Source organism: Bufo gargarizans, chromosome 1, assembly GCF_014858855.1.
Source record: "Bufo gargarizans isolate SCDJY-AF-19 chromosome 1, ASM1485885v1, whole genome shotgun sequence".
In the NCBI taxonomy this organism is placed as follows: Eukaryota; Metazoa; Chordata; class Amphibia; order Anura; family Bufonidae; genus Bufo; species Bufo gargarizans.
Window position 1 is genome coordinate 281,786,716 of NC_058080.1, and position 14,789 is coordinate 281,801,504.

Genomic DNA, 14,789 nt, shown 5'->3' on the forward strand with positions numbered 1-14,789 from the left:
TTTTCTTTGCTATATAACAATGACAATGGTGGACCGGCGTGTTATCTGCCTGCCTGTTTACATGAATAACACGGCTCCTGTCTGGCATCTGTAGTGCAGACCAGCAGATAGTGCTGACTCGGGACTGTTCTTTCCAGTCTTCCTTTTCATGGTTTCCTGATGGTCGATCAGCTGACCTTTTATGCAAGTCTCAAGGAGCAGCCTGTGAACATAAATGCTAGAAGTCAGTCGTTCTGGAGAAAGGGAGGTCGAGGCATTGACAGCAATTAATACCATCTTTTACGACTGAAATGTGTATACTGTATATGTGACTATGATACACACACAGCAATGTCACAAGCAAACCGAATGCTAGTTAAAAGCAAAGTCTAATCTAAAGCGCAGTTTTACTTACCCTTGGACTTTGTTTTCCAGGAGTAGAATCCTCAGGATAGGCCATCAGGATCTGAACCGCAGGGGTTTGACTCTTGGAACTTCTGCCCATCGGCTATGGCATTCTGGTGAGCACTGCGGCCTCTTCCTGGGCAGTGACGTTGCGTTCATCAGCCACTTGGCCTTTGTGTGGCTCAGAATGGACCTGGGCTGCAATACCAAGCACAGCCACTAGAAACGTCTGGCGCTGTGCTTGGCTAGCTGTGAGGAGGCCGCAACACTCGCCAGAGAACCATGGCCTTTTCAAACAGCTGATTGGTGGTGGTGTCAGGCACCACACGACAGCTGGCATACTGAAAAAGCTCCACACACATTCCAAGCCCAAAACGTTGGTGCAACTACTGCTGCACTACCTTTCGGCTGGATAATTAAATATTTTCGTGTGAAACCACAAATTTTGGAGCGCCGTCTGAAGTTCTATCTTGGGTGCAGAAGGTCATGAAAGGGACGTGCACCCAACAAAAATAGTGCTGTGACCATTATTGATGTACAAGAGACCCCCACCAGTCTGATATTCGTGGTAATCAATATTCTATTCCCAGAAAACTCCTTTAATCAAAGCCACAAGAATTTTGGGCAATCCTATCATTTTTTTTAGTTTTTCTAGAGTCTGCCTTCCCATAATCTGCTCCAAATTTATGAAATGTGGCACATTGTTTGATAAATTTGACACATCTTTAAATCTGTAATCACAGGCTTTTTGACACCACCCCTGTACTGGAGTGAGATTACGAAAAAATTTTGAGAAGGTGCAATTGATAATAGCAGTGTGCACCTAATTAAAATGGCCACGTCTACTTTTCCACCTAATTTCCAAAAGTGGCTAGGGCGTTGAAAAATCATAAGTCACCAAAATGAGTGTGACGGTTTTCCTGCCAGAATTCTAGCGCACATGGATTGTTAAGTTCACCCCAAGTCCTATCACATTGGAGGGCATTTTGATGAACTAGAAAACAGTAAATTAGGCAGTATTGCTATTTTAATTTGATTTTGATCACTTCTGGATCTGTTCTTGCTTTGGAAATGCTCCTGAAAGCGAGTACAATAAGGCCAGTGCTTTGACAGTAGCCCGACTGCTACCTTCTTAATTAGAAACCAATTACTGAGTGTTAGAAGGGACGGACCCTTTGATGCCCTGGGGGGAATCTTGATGACGTGAGTACTTCTGTCTGCTGGCTAGCACTTCTTTTCACTTTATTTCTCGCTGTAGTTTGTTAGAGTAAGTTTGGCTGCTTGCCCCGCTCTGCTTGGTACTTGCTCTCAGACAAACCCTCCTCTTCAGGAAACGCCATGCTGGAGAATTCCCTGTAGTAAACAGTGGTTCATTATTGAAGATGTGCACTGGAGCTATATATACATGCCAGACGCTATGATAGTACTATGGTACTGGTCCTTTTTTTATGGAAATATATTACTGTTTATATAATGAGTTTTCCATTCTAGCTTGAACATATGAGAAGCCAATATTGTTTGATCAGTGGGGGTCCGATCCGATCAGAATGAAGGTTCTTCATTACTGTTTTACCAGGCTCATCTGTTGCTTCTCCTATATTTTATGCAGGCCTACTCCGAATCAGGTGAATGAGTCAGAGCTGCAGTAGCGGACAAAGCCACGCTCTTTCTTGTGGCAATCTGAAGAATGTAGGGGCTATGGTGTGCGCGACTCGGGCTCTGTTCACATCTGCGTCATCTTTTCCACAGTTCTGGATTCATCTCCTGATGGACCCCAACAGTGACCGATGAACACCACTGATCTACAGTTGGGTCTGTTGCTGCATGTAGCATTATACAGATATGAAGGACTCCTCAGCAGAGGCTTCTATCAGTGCCTCTAGCAATGTATCAGATGTTTCATCTGCAAACTGTACATGTATGGTAACATGAGAATGATCTGCCCGCAAGCGTCAATCTTTAAGGAATGGGGATGGTTCCCCGTAAGGGTAATTAGGAGTAAGGTCATTCATTAGGGATAATCAGTAAAGGTAGCAGGATGGAGAGGCTCCACCACTAGGGGCTGTCTCCGGGCTGAGGGTCAGTATAGGGCATTTGCAGGGATATTTAATGATTGACCTGCCTCCCCTCTGCCCCTTGTTGACCCTATGCTTTGATGATTTTTTTTATTTATTTATTTTTTGTATCAATTTTTGTAGTTTTTCAGTATCTAATATACGTGTCTACTATTGAGCGCTGCAAAAGTGGGCCGTAAGATCTATCAAGTCTGTTTTTAATGAATTTAATAAAGAGTATATTTTAAGGGTCCTTTTTTTGTTTTGGTTATATTTGAGTTTTGATGGGACTTTGTTATATTTTATATCAGTTGATGTCTATAATTCTATGGGAATTATGAAACACAGTATAAAAATGCATTTTTTGTAGTGCTATTTCTCTATACTCTTTGGATCCATGATGTTTTTTATGATCCATGGACACCTACTGGATCTTTTCAAGCAGGGCAAAATAGCACATTGCATTGTTTTATGTTTTGGTTTTTCTATGTCTTTTTTGATTAGTGGGGTACATACTTTCCTGTTTGACTTGCAGACAAAAGCCAACAAGATCGGATGTACTAAAACACTAGCCCAGATTTATTAAACCCGTAGATGGCATAAACATAGACAGGTTGTCTAGACCTGCACCTTATTTACCACAGTGCCTCAGGCTGGATGATATATGTGGTGCATGGATAGACAGTTTTATCTGACTCTGTACCAACTATTGGTTGGCTTATTTGGTTGGCGTTCTGTCACAGGGGCTTTATACCGGAAAAGAACTGATCAGATATACCCCCATGCATTCGGAATGGAGAGTAATCCGTTCAGGATGTCTTCAGTTCAGTCGTTTTGACTGATCAGGCAAAAGATAAAACCGTAGCATGCTACGGTTTTATCTCCGGCGAAAAAAACTGAAGACTTGCCTGAATGCTGGCATTTTTCCCCATACTAATGTATTAGTGTCAGATCCGGCATTCAAAATGCCGGATCCGTCCTTCTGGCCTGCGCATGCGCAGACCGGTAATGTGAAAAAAAAATACAAGACGGATCCGTCTGTCTGCATGACAAGCGGAGAGACGGATCCGTTCTTGCAAATGCTTTCATTCACACCCAAATCGGCAGATCCGACAGGAAGTTCCGACGACGGAACTGCCCACCGGATCACACTGCCGCAAGTGTGAAAGTAGCCTTAAAGAGGTGTTCTGAGATTTTACTTCTGATGACCTGTCATTAGTATCTTATTGGTGGGGGTCCCACACCCAGGAAGCGCCCCCCCCCCCCCCATCAGCTGTTTGAGAAGGCACAGTGCTCCTGTGAGTGGGGCTGAGCTGCGATACCAAGCACAGCTGCTATACAATATACTGTGCTGTACTTGGTAAGTAAGGAGAAGGCAACGGCGTTCACAGAACTGCTGATGCCTTCTCAAACCAGGTATCTGCTCCCCACCAATCAGAAACTGTCTAGAGGATAGGTCATCAGCTGTAAAATCTCCACCTCTTTCTAGAAAGCACCACCCCATTTAGCATGTTCAAAGAAAAGTATAGAATCCCTAGATGCGTCAAATTTTGCCACTCTTTTAGACTAATTTCTGGCTAAGACACACATTAGTAAATCTGGCCCAAAACTACCTAAAAAAAAAAAAAATGCCACAAACGCATATGTAAAACGGAAAAAAATGCAACACGGGCACTTCCTCAGATTCCAAATATAATGTATGGGTGAAGGAGGCCAGAAACAGAAAAACCTCTGCCAGTTCTGCGTTTGGTAACACAAGTAGCGATGACAAGTATTTTATTTTTTCCTCGGTGCAGCTTCATTTGTTCTCGATGTTGGCGATGTGAAAATATATCACGAGGCAACAGGTCATTTATTTGCCACCACATGAAATTGCTAAACTTCTAGGCGCAAATCCACCACTTCTCAACGTGCTCATCTGCTGTGTAGATGTAACGGCTCTCTTCAAATGCTCGCTGTACAATATTACTGTATATTATTTTCTGCACCATAAGCTTTATTGTAGTCTGCCATTTTCATGTCGAGGCCATTGATATTTTATCTATGCAGAATATAACAGGAGGACAGTAGAGGATGGACAGGTGCTTGGCCTTTGTGTCGTGATCCCATCAGTTTTGTTCTGGGATCTTGATGCTTCTCATTAAACAGGATGTGCAGTCCGTCGAGAAGGAAGAAAAAAAAATTAAATTCCTGAAATCATGCAGTTTGACAGCTCCTGGCGTGCTTGCAAATGAAACGTACTTTTCATGCTCTGTTTGGCGCCTTCTCTGTAATAGACATATAAAAATACCTTTTACTTTCTGATTGATGAGCGAGTGAAGGAGCGAACAGCAAGGTGTAAGAGTAACCACAGAGCCCTGTGAATTTATATACAAATTCTTAATTGTGGGAACGATGTCGGGAACGTTTCCATTGACTATCAGGGCGAAATGTTCAATTTAAACAAACCTCTACAAAGGAGTAGAGGGTCATTTGTGGAATGTAGCATTACCCAGTGCTGAAGACAGAGCTAGACCTCATGGATCTGTCTTTGGAGAAGAAGATGAAACTTGTATTACAATTTCGAAAATAAGAATGGCCCATCTACTCATCGAACTAGCCAATGTTTTATTACTACCACTTTGTCAAGTAGAAAACGGCAAGTTCTACTATAAACTTCAAGAAGACGCTAAACTATATACCAAAAAAGATATCAATTCTAGTAATAGGCTATCCAGAAATACCATAGCATACTTCGAGTTCTACTATAAACTTTTCATTGACTTGTACAGAAAATCATAAGGTAGCCAGAAACAAATAATGGATCCATGAGAAGAAAGTCAAACACAAGTTCATTTCTTTAGAGCTCCATCATATTCGATCACTCGCATCAGTCCTTGTCCCCTTTGGGGCTCACAATCTAAATGTACATATCTGCATGTATATTGGTGGGTAAGAGGTAAGTGGAGTAAACGGAGGTAAAACACTCTGAACAGAGGGAGAACAGTAGATATTACCCTGGGTAAAATTCAAACCTAGGATCCGAGCACTATGATAAATAAGCGAAGAAAATATCTCAAGATGGCAGGTTGAAGTGATATTGCCCGACTTAAAGGAGTTATGCTAAGTTTAAAAGCTATCCCCTATCCACAGGATAGGCCAGAATTGCAGGACCTTAAAGGGATAAATGCATATCGGTGATAAGTTGTGGGAGAATACGCATGTAGATCACATCTGCTCCAATTTAAAATTGGCATAAGTTGCTTGGTTGGTCAGCTCTCAATCCAATGTAGTGCTCCTCATGATGCCCGCAATCTGGGAATTTAAAAACCCAAGGTTCAGAATATTTATTTTTATACTTAAAAGTAAAAAAATAAGCCTTCTAGAGAACCTAGAAACATTAATGCTCATGAGTCACTAGAGGTGTAAGTATTGAGGTTTGGGCCATGGTTTACTAAGAGAGCCTCCAAAGAATCATAGAATCATACGTTTCCGTCCAAGGCACCACTCTGTGTATTGCAACACCTCCATCAGTTTTGTTATTTCTGATCTTGACCAGTACTTCTATTAAGTACAGCTATTAAAAGGTCTCCTTTTAAAAAAAAAAAAAAAAAAAAAATCTCTGAATGGACTAACTTGTGCCTCTCTGTCTATTCGCTCTAAACCTACTTGTAGTTGTGTTACAACTTCTGTGACCTGTGTGGTGTTGAGTGATAGGCAGTTATTAAATATGCGTTTTTAGCCTAACTTGAGGAAAACTTGGAAAAACTTAAGTAAAATGGTCATTAGTTGGTTAGTTAAATAAAAGCTTGGGAAGCTAATGTAGATGTGCTAAAATTTCAAAAGAAGCAATACTCACCCATTTTGTTTCCTGCATCCAGCTCTGTGTTCTGGTCTTTCCCGCCAGTGACGTCATATTCCTGGCTGCAGCAGTGACGTTCCATGTGCATGAGCCGCCATGCAGCCAATCGCTGGCCTCAACAGTATACCGGACGCGATTCTTTCATATCTCCAGAATTGTCCTGTGTAAACTTAGCTTATCTAGAGTGAATAAAATACTGTTCAGCAGTCAAAATTTTCTAAAGAAACAGTACATCACCAAACATTCTGGAAAAAATACTGAAATATTTTTTCAGTCCCATTGATTACCTGACCTCTATGATTTGTAAATCCCTGCTAGTGATGCTCTATTTGGGCTCGCAAACAAATTTCTAAGATAGATCCGTCAAGTTTTGACTTTTATTCTTTGCTTTTTTTTGTTTTTATTTTGTTTTCTCTTTTTCTGTTTGAAGAAACACTTTGAGGTGATGAGGGGGTGGTGCATGGCACAGACTCTTAAGAAGACAAATAGGAAATCCTTTTGTCATGCACCACACCCTCAGTCACTGCTCGAAAAAATAAAAATAAAAGAACCAAAAATATAAGACCCAAAGAACATTGCCTAACAAGCTGTATTAAAAAGGCTATTGCATCAGGAAAAAGAGGCCAGAAAGTATAGACCAGAAGGAACCTGTGCGTAACTGTAGAGTGATTGATTATTTTTTATTTTATTTTTTAGGGTCCATTCACACGTCCGTTGTTTCTTTCATGATCTGTTCCGTTTTTTGCGGAACAGATCTGGACCCATTCATTTTCAATGGGTCCTGAAAAAAATCGGACAGCACAATGTCTGATTTTTTTTCAGGACCCATTGAAAATGAATGGGTACAGATCTGGTCCAGATCTGTTCCGCAAAAAACGGAACCGATCAGGAAAGAAACAACGGACGTGTGAATGGACCCTAAATCCACTCCGAGCCTCCTGTTTTAGTTTTAATGCTTCCTTTTCAGTAATTAGAACTTATTAATATAATTTTTGACTTTAGCATTTGGCATTGATGGAATACTGCTTTTGTTGTACAGGGGGCACAGACAAGAAATGAAATGACCAAACCGTAAAGATGCGGCAGTGCTGGCTTCCGTGTTCTGGATAGAATCCTATCTAGCTCCAGACATAACATCCAAGGTCAGTGCTGTCTTCATTGACATTTGATTATTCTTGTGTTAAGCTGGCCATACACATTAGGTTATGTTCACATCTGCATCAGAGGCTCCATCACAGATTATGTCAAAATGCTGACTACCGAATGAATACCTAATGGACCCCATATCAATGGGATCTGTTATATGATATTTGTCTTGGTTACGTGCTGGATCGGGCATTTGCATTATGCAGCTCTTATTTCCTGTGATTATATATCCATGGACCTATCAAAGCAACAGTGTGGCAGTGATAGGGGTGTCTATGTGACTAGCTGGGTGTTGTTAGGGGCATAGCCGGAGCTATGGTCAGAGAAAGGAGAAGTGCATCATGGGTTTGGTTGGATATAGTAAGAGGAAATGCTACACACAGGATATACACAAACAAGATTTGTTTATATGGTGAAAATAGGTCAGGGGAGACCAAATTGGGGATCATGTACAATGTAAGCTCCTTCATGAGCATATAAGTTGAAAATCACATTTATCCCGGAAAATCCCCTTTTTAAAGAGGTTGTCCACCTTTTTTCATCTTTTTTTTTTTTCTCCCCTTTAATGGCCACCCCAGCCTGGCCGACCTGCGCCGGTGACCATACGTGATTCCCGCTGCTGGCTTCTGACTCCATCGCTCTCCCTTGTACGCCTCTGATCCCGTAGCTACCCACGTCAGCATCCTTTATGATGCGAGTCACGTGACCACCACAGCCAATTACTGGTGGCTCATGGGTGACATGTCACCACCACAAATAGTCATTGCCTGTTGATGTGGGTAGCTACAAAACCAGCGGTGCATGAGGGAAAGCGATGGAACCGGAACCCAGCAGCAGTGATCAGGTAACTTGTGCTCACAACTGCGAATCTGGCCTCGATGGGAAGTCTGGAAAGAAAAGGTGGACAGCCCCTTTAAATTAACAAAAATGAGATTGGCAAATTTGGAATTTTTCTGCAGTACATTCATAATTTATAGTACAGTTCCAGCTAAGTGAGGGGGTTCTGTTAAAAAAAAAAAATATATATATATATATATATATATATATATATATATATATATATATATATATTATAATATTTTTTATTTTTTTTTTTCCCCCACCAGCTTTTAGGCCTTATTCACACCGTCACTGTTTGTTTGATCAGTGATTTCCATCAGTGGTTGTGAAACAAAACCAGAAATGGAGGGTACCCATCAATAAGGTAGAAAGGAAAGATTTACATGTTTTGTGTTTCCTGGTTTTAGCTCACAATTACTGAAGCCTGAATAAGGCCTCATGCAATGCAACAGATCCAGCTCCTCACATCTCCATCCAACAGCTGGTGGAAGTTTCTATCGCCTATACATTTCTCATGAAGAGGCCACTATATGTTAGTATCTATTAAATATAAGAACTAGTTTAGCTATTTTTTTTATATATATTTTTTTTGCCTCTTTTTATGTTATAGTTGCTGTGCATGCAGATATACAAGCTACATAAGCTTCCAGCTAAGAATGATCTACCGTATATTTTTCCAATGGCATCAAAATTGCTTATCATAATTGCTCATGTACAGTCGTGGCCAAAAGTTTTGAGAATGACACAAATATTAGTTTTCACAAAGTTTGCTGCTAGACTGCTTTTAGATCTTTGTTTCAGTTGTTTCTGTGATGTAGTGAAATATAATTACACGCACGTCATACATTTCAAAGGCTTTTATCGACAATTACATGACATTTATGCAAAGAGTCAGTATTTGCAGTGTTGGCCCTTCTTTTTCAGGACCTCTGCAATTTGACTGGGCATGCTCTCAATCAACTTCTGGGCCAATTCCTGACTGATAGCAACCCATTCTTTCATAATCACTTCTTGGAGTTTGTCAGAATTAGTGGGTTTTTGTTTGTCCACCCGCCTCTTGAGGATTGACCACAAGTTCTCAATGGAATTAAGATCTGGGACGTTTCCAGGCCATGGACCCAAAATGTCAACGTTTTGGTCCACGAGCCTCTTAGTTATCACTTTTGCCTTATGGCACGGTGCTCCATCGTGCTGGAAAATGCATTGTTCTTCACCAAACTGTTGTTGGATTGTTGGAAGAAGTTGCTGTTGGAGGGTGTTTTGGTACCATGCTTTATTCATGGCTGTGTTTTTGGGCAAAATTGTGAGTGAGCCCACTCCCTTGGATGAGAAGCAACCCCACACATGAATGGTCTCAGGATGCTTTACTGTTGGCATGACACAGGACTGATGGTAGCGCTCACCTTCTCTTCTCCGGACAAGCCTTTTTCCTGATGCCCCAAACAATCGGAAAGAGGCTTCATCGGAGAATATGACTGTAAATGATCTCCTGGCACCCCGACCGGGTACCTCCGTCGATGGATGCTCCTAGTGCTTCCCGAGGGCTCCAAGCACTCAACTTGACACCATAACCACCACAGACCCCACGAACCGCCGCAGCTTGGTTGGGGTCTCACCGTCCTCCACCCATGCTGGACCCAAGACCGGGCTTCAGCTTCCAGTGAGTGAACCTCTCCTAAATCCAGAGAGCAGGAACCATGAACAAGCTCTTACAAGAGCTTATACTCAGGGGAGTATTGTGATATAGCAATCCCCAAGAGTGTAGTTATCCCATTCCCCAAACATGAGCCAAAACTTCATGAAGGGGTAAAGCAGGAACCCTTTATTTGAACACACAAGCATTGATTTAAACACCTCTTCCAACAAGGTTACCACCCACAGGGTTTTGTAAAAACAGCCAATAACCACGTACAATACACTCAGACACTCCCACACAAAATCCTCCCCTCTGCCTGTGATACAATTACCTCACACTGGGTTGATGCAATCATCACAGGCAGGAGAATACACAATAATCTTCTGTCCTGGAGACAACCGAGACGTAATTCAATTATCTCTCAGGACAAAGGGACATCGCCAATACACACAGAGAGACAATGGAACAGACCTCACTAAACGTATACAATGTCCCACCCTTTACAATACACATAGACATTTAACATCCCAAAATGGCACGAATTAGACCAGGGGTTCAAGTTAGTACAAGTCCTTTGTGAATAAAGGAGGCCTGTCTGATGAGAGGGCCTGTAATCCAGGGGCAGGAGGCGAACAAACAGCCCCCTCCAAAACACTGTGGCGAAGTGGCTTTCGCCACAGTGACTTTGCCCCAGTCCTCAGCAGTCCATGCACCATATTTTCCGCAGAAGATCAATCTGTCCCTGATGTTTTTTTAGGAGAGAAGTGGCTTCTTTGCTGCCCTTCTTGACACCAGGCCATCTTCCAAAAGTCTTCCCCTCACTGTGCGTGCAGATGCGCTCACACCTGCCTGCTGCCATTCCTGAGCAAGCTCTGCACTGGTGGCACTCCGATCCCGTAGCTGAATCCTCTTTAGGAGACGATCCTGGCGCTTGCTGGACTTTCTTGGACGCCCTGAAGCCTTCTTAACAAGAATTGAACCTCTTTCCTTGAAGTTCTTGATGATCCTATAAATTGTTGATTGAGGTGCAATCTTAGTAGCCACAATATCCTTGCCTGTGAAGCCATTTTTATGCAATGCAATGATGGCTGCACGCGTTTCTTTGCAGATCACCATGGTTAACAATGGAAGAACAATGATTTCAAGCATCACCCTCCCTTTAACAGGTCAAGTCTGCCATTTTAACCCAATCAGCCTGACATAATGATCTCCAGCCTTGTGCTTGTCAACATTCTCACCTGAGTTAACAAGATGATTACTGAAATGATCTCAGCAGGTCCTTCAATGACTGCAATGAAATGCAGTGGAAAGTTTTTTTTGGGATTAAGTTAATTTTACATGGCAAAGAAGGACTATGCAATTCATCTGATCGCTCTTCATAACATTCTGGAGTATATGCAAATTGCTATTATAAAAACTTAAAGGGATTCTGTCACCTCCCCTAAGCCAAAAAACGATTTTCAAGCAGCCATGAAGCACAGCTTACCTGGATTAGGCTGTGCTAGGGTTGGACGATATCAAAAATATTCAGACGATAACGATATTAAAAAAGTTATCGCGATAACGATATATATCGCGATAAATGCCCATTTAAAAGAAAAAAAAACACAAGGCGTTATACTGTATGGGGACAGCCACAGGGAGACGTTACACTGTATGGGGGCAGCCACAAGGAGACGTTACACTGTATGGGGGCAGCCACAAGGAGACGTTACACTGTATGGGGGCAGCCACAAGGAGACGTTACACTGTATGGGGGCAGCCACAGGGAGACGTTACACTGTATGGGGGCAGCCACAGGGAGACGTTACACTGTATGGGGCAGCCACAGGGAGACGTTATACTGTATGGGGGCAGCCACAGGGAGACGTTACACTGTATGGGGGCAGCCACAGGGAGACGTTACACTGTATGGGGGCAGCCACAGGGAGACGTTGTTACACTGTATGGGGGCAGCCACAGGGAGACGTTGTTACACTGTATGGGGGCAGCCACAGGGAGACGTTGTTACACTGTATGGGGGCAGCCACAGGGAGACGTCGTTACACTGTATGGGGGCAGCCACAGGGAGATGTCGTTACACTGTATGGGGGGCCACAGGGAGATGTCGTTACACTGTATGGGGGGCCACAAGGAGGCGTTACACTGTATGGGGGGCCACAAGGAGGCGTTACACTGTATGGGGGGCCACAAGGAGGCGTTACACTGTATGGGGGGCCACAAGGAGGCGTTACACTGTATGGGGGGCCACAAGGAGGCGTTACACTGTATGGGGGGCCACAAGGAGGCGTTACACTGTATGGGGGGCCACAAGGAGGCGTTACACTGTATGGGGGGCCACAAGGAGGCGTTACACTGTATGGGGGGCCACAAGGAGGCGTTACACTGTATGGGGGGCCACAAGGAGGCGTTACACTGTATGGGGGGCCACAAGGAGGCGTTATAATAAGGTCTTATGGGAGCGAGGAGGAGGGAGAGTCAGGGCGGCCGCTGCAGGAAGTAGTAGGTTTATAATTTCGTCATCAGACAGAGCACACACTAGTGAGACAGCCGCAGAAAAAGTCTCTCCAGAGACACCAGTACTCACACAGGGGATCGCCAGTTCGCCACACACAGAGCCGGCACTGGTGGATGACGACGTCAGATGGTGGGTGGAGACTTGACTAAGGGAGGCGGAGCAAGAAGGAGGCAGGCCAGGAGCGAGAGGAAGTAATTACCCAGCGCTATGCAAGGTGCAGGGGCGGGCGGACTGCACGTTTAGAAGAGGTCAGCGCACAATGTGCGCTGACCGCTTTGATGATGTCAGAAAATACCGCGGTATTTAGGAAACGGCGATATCGCCATATCGCCGTTTTTTTAATACCGCGGTATATCGTGATACCGGTATATCGCCCAACCCTAGGCTGTGCTCTTTTATCTTGCAATCCGTCCAGCAGTTACTGCAAAAAACGGCTTTGATTGATATGTAAATGTGTCCTGAATGTGCCCAGAGGGGCGTTTTGTTCCTTAGAGAGCCCAGTACCGCCCCTCTTTCAGTGCCCAGCCCGCCTTCCTTGTACTGTCTAACCGCCCCCAGCCTGCCACAGCCTCTCCTCCCTCTCCTCCCCCTCCCTCACGCTGAACAAACTTTCGCACAGGCGCAGTACCCACTGAGGGCTGCGCCTGTGCGATCAGCAGGAGACTGAGGGCAGGAGCTTCATCCTCGTCACTGGGCATGCGCCTGAGCCCAGTGACGTCCGATGCTTAGCTCTTTCCCTCAGGACTCATTTGCATATCAATAAAAGTCGTTTTTTGCAGTAACTGCTGGACGGATTGCAAGATAAAAGAGCACAGCCTAATCCAGGTAAGCTGTGCTTCATGGCTGCTTTAAAATCGTTTTTTGGCTGAGGGGAGGTGACAGAATCCCTTTAAGCAGCAGCTTTTCCAGTTTCCAATATTTATGTAATTCTCAAAACTTTTAGCCACGACTGTATTTATTGTAATACAGTTCTTCTATTAAATGATACTGTTCTCCTATTAAATGAAGCTAATGGGGCTGGGGTGTAATATCACACAATATGTGGACAGTGACGGTGCTGGTTTTGAAAGACAGAAGCCATGTTTTTTTTCTAATCCTGAACAATCCCTTTTAAAATGTATTTCTGAATATTTTAGGGGGAATTTATCATGTGGATAATAACTTTTCTCTAGAAATTGTACTCCAGATTTCTGCACCTCCATCTACTGGTGTAGCTTTGGTACTTTTTTGCGCAGGTGACCTAAAAATGTAGCAAAATCTTTTTTTGCAACTTTTTGAAGACAGAATTCTGGAGTGCAGTGCTTGATAAATTCCCACCATGTGTCACACTGTCATCACCAGAACAACGTATCCCACTGGCCAGCCTGGACACTTCAGTAGAGATAATGAGTAAGGGACTTTACTGTCACTTGTTAATAATTATTAGAATTAGCTATTCAATGGATCCATTATATGTGGGAACGGGGCATGGCCTTAAGACGTGACATTTTATAATACAATTGCACTACAAAATCCTTGTTGATTAGTGGTATAAAGTTATGCTGGATCGCATGTCCTACTAACACTTCTTCCCAATAAACTTGCCTGTCTAAAGGTGTCGCAGATCCCCCAATAAACAAATGAAATGCTTGTTTAACAGGTGAACTGATCTGAGATGTGCACACCTCAATGATCGTCCTCATGGTGTCTAAACAGCGATCTGCTGCCATGGAACAATGATTCTGTATGAGGACGAGTGATAGCAGTAGCCATTGCTCATCCTCATACTGTGGAGGTGATCACTGCAGGTAAATGCAGCACTTGACCTCCACTTAACAAGCAGCCAATTGTTAGGAAGGAACGCTTCCTTTCCGACAACTGACTGCTTCTTGCAGCATCTAAATACATGAAGTGTATTATCTAGTGTGAGCCACTGGGATAAATTGGGTATTTTTTTTTCTGGTATCTTTAGACTGTTTAGTCTAGTTTTACTCTGACTAGCACAAATAGCCCTTTTGTCACATTGCCCATCTGAATCAGTCAGAAACAAAACCAAAAAGCAAACATACAAAGACTGACACCATTCCCCTTTGTAATATAATAATCATCTTTAATAAATATTCATGGTGATAACTCATTTAAAAAGCAGTGACTAAGCACACATAACACAGCACAGAAAGGAATACTAGACAATAGTGTTGATTGAGCACCGTAGTGCACGGGGGTTTGGGCTGTGAGCACCCGAGTATAATGGAAGTCAATGGGAGAACCTGAGCATTAAATCAGGTACCCCCTGCTCTGAAGAGGGGAGGGTGCCTGGTTCATAGGAAAATGTCAGAAATTTATGGAAACACCACCGAAATGCTTCTGTAACAGCATGGGGAGGATGTC

At 43.3% G+C, this 14,789-nt stretch overlaps 1 protein-coding gene across 5 annotated transcripts in view; it reads left to right on the forward strand.

Moving 5' to 3' along the window:
- The window catches only part of WDFY3 (WD repeat and FYVE domain containing 3), a 315,047-nt gene that overhangs the window by 25,054 nt on the left and 275,204 nt on the right, over positions 1–14,789 (forward strand). For all 5 annotated transcript variants that reach the window (XM_044304189.1, XM_044304218.1, XM_044304197.1 and 2 more), the window contains exon 2: positions 7,319–7,421. The gene's annotated coding sequence lies outside the window, so the exon portion shown is untranslated. The remainder of the gene's footprint in view (positions 1–7,318; positions 7,422–14,789) is intronic.